We start from the raw sequence: 3,069 nt of genomic DNA, 5'->3' as shown, positions 1-3,069 counted from the left end.
CCTTCTTCTTCTTCTTCTTATGGGGTTTTATGGCGGTTGGCAGACTTGTGAATTGTGCATTACCGCCACCAACTGATATGGAGTAAAGCAAGAAAACAGAAAACGATTCACCCCCCCCCCCCCCCAAAAAAAAAAAAAAAAAAAAAAAAAAAAAAAAAAAAAAAAAAAAAAAAAAAAACCTGTGTAACTTAAACCAACATAATACTAAATCACATTTGCCCATATAATTTTTAATTTACTCTAGGTCATCTTAACTCTGCCAGTTTCTGATGGTCCCATCGGTCCTCCCATCATACTTCCAACCATCTCCCAGTTCAAATCTTTAATGTCCAGATATTTTTCTGCAGCCTTCACTATTATTTTGATTTTTTCCGTTTTTTTTGTTGTCTGTGCAGTACAATTAATTACTTCTACCATGAAAAGAACAAAATTTGTTTTTTTAACAATAAGTGAGTCTTCATCAATTTTTTGATTCTCTAGAGGTTTGGAATTTGCCGTGTGTTGAACTGTAGGTTTGGGTTTTTCTGACTGAGATGGGATCCTTTTTGCAGCTTCAGCGTAGGTTATTCCGAGCTCAAATTTCATTTTTTTAATTTCCTCAGACCTTTTGCTTGCTTCACAGCCGCGATAGGCAGCAGTATGTTCTCCACCACAATTACAGCATTTTATTTTAGCTTCTTTTCCACATTTTCCGTACTCATGTTCTCCTGCACACCTTCCACACCTCTGTTTCCCTTTACAAACTGCTGCAATGTGACCGAATTTTTGGCATTTGAAACATCTCAATGGTGGAGGATTGTAGATTTTGACATTATAGCTTATGTAACCGATGAATACTTTGCTTGGTAATTGCTCTTCCTCAAATTTAATTAGCACTGATAAACTGTCAGATCTTTCTCCGTTTCTTGTTGTTTTTAACCGTTTTACTTCTTTTACTTTTGCACCGCTTATGTTTTCCAGAATCTCTTTTTCAGAAATTTTTAGAGGAACTCCTCCAATGACTCCCCTGCTGATCTTTTTGTTCTCCATTAGGCTGCACTGAACTCTTATCCCGTCAATTTTGTTGATCCGTATTGCTTTGCCTTGCTGGGCGCTGTCTCTGCAGTTAATTAGCAGGTCTCCACTGTACAGAATTCTGGCACCTCTGACTTCTCCGACAAGTTTATTGATGGTTTTTGTTAAGTGAACCGGATTCCAATTTGTAAAAGAGTCTGCCTGATTAACGACTTTGAATATGACTTTGAATTCATTTTGTTGTGCTGTGGAATGTATGGAATGATCATCACTGGATTGTTCTGAACTAGATTCCCCTTGAACTGATCTCTGTTTTTTCCGCTTTTTCTCATTTTTTGATGTTGCTATCTTCCAACCTTCATTGTCACTATTTCCCTCTTCCATCCCACAAGAATCGCTTCCTGTTTCCTCACTACTCACGGCCCAAGACATTTCTCCATAAGCAGCTTCAAAACACGCGCCATGCACCAAACGACCATCCACATGCCAAAGGGCAGCCAACACGCCCCCTTCTGGCCAACGAGTGAAGTCACACTTAATGTTTCATTTCTTCTTCCGGTTTGATTTCAGAGTAAAAGCATGGAAAGGAAATTAATTTATTATGAAATATGTTACTGTATCTTAGAGGTAAATTACCGAAGTAAAAAAACAGATTTTACACCATAGACATTATATACGTATATAATGACAGTTTTTAACACAGACAAAGTAAAAAAAATCAACGTATCCTTTTCCGTTTTGTTAGTACATATTTACTATAAAACTTCAATAATGCGGGATTTTCAAAATAAAAGTTTATCGTAACATCCGCCTAGTTTGAGGCGACCTTTATAAAAATAGAAGCTTGATTACTGTCAAGGGTCAAAGTGCCACCATTCAATTCCCGGGAGTATTTTGATGGAAAAACATACATTTTAAATACATTTCAAAATAACATATTAAAAATGCATGCATATATTTATTTTTTTTTAATTGTCAGGTTGGGGTCTGAACTGCTCCCTCTCCCAAGAACATCTAAAGTCTCCGCTACGCGTGGAGCCCATTCTCCCTGTCCTGCCCCCCCCCTGCTGGAGGGCCCTTTGGCCTGCCGCTGCATTTGTGGTGCTTGGCGTGGTTGCTGGCTTATTCCTGGCAGCTGCTTTCAGGGGGCCTGGCCTGAGGTGCCACTGGGTTCTTGGGTCGCCGGGATGGGATGCTGGCTGCCGGCGGAGCCCGCGGCTCCTGGGGCCTCTGGCATTGCGGCGGCTGGGGAGGTTTCCTCGGGGCCATCTCTCTTCTTCCCTTAGTGGGAGGTCGGATTTCCTGGGTTTGCCCCTCATGGGAACCTTTGCTCTAAGAATCCTTTTGGGCATCTGGGGTTTTGGGTCCCCCAGCACTTGCCTCGGCGCTCTGGAGGGGTGGGTCTTTGGCTCCTCACAACCACTATTGAGCATTTTTCCTTTGGATAAACTTTACAAGCAGCAAGTGCACCCTCACAAACAACTACAGATGCTTGGCTCCAGGTACTCAGAGATTCACTTCCACACAGAAAGCTCACATTCTTATCTTCAGCTACCACAGTATACCTGTCAGATTAAATAATACTACTTATACTTTAGCAATAGTACCAAGGTGCTACTTTACTGTATTTCTTATACTATATCCGCTGGTTGTGCTGTTCTTTTTACATCTCTTTGCAGGTGATGAAGGAGACTGAAGATGTTGTATCGTTATCCCTCTTTTATCTCCTCTTTCTTTCATCTTTTCTCCTTTTTTTTGTTTTTCCTTTCCTGTACTTGCATTGCAATGTCCATATAATCTGTAATACTCCCTGCATGTAATATAATAAAGCTATTTATATGCATAAATCAAGCGGAACACTACGGAGATAGCCTTACTGCTCCACTTGTGAAAACAAAACCTGTTGGGCTCTTTTTGGCATCAAGACAATTATTCTTATTGCCACATTGCCAGACAGAACACTGTAAAAAAAAAAAAGTTTGCATCATCTCTTTGAATCATTGATGATATAGGCATATATTTATTTTTGTGTTTTATTATGACCTTGTTTCAAGA

This window comes from Cyprinodon tularosa, unplaced genomic scaffold (genome assembly GCF_016077235.1).
Source record: "Cyprinodon tularosa strain WSP-4 unplaced genomic scaffold, ASM1607723v1 ctg666, whole genome shotgun sequence".
In the NCBI taxonomy this organism is placed as follows: domain Eukaryota; kingdom Metazoa; phylum Chordata; class Actinopteri; order Cyprinodontiformes; family Cyprinodontidae; genus Cyprinodon; species Cyprinodon tularosa.
Note: the sequence above shows the minus strand (reverse complement) of the source record.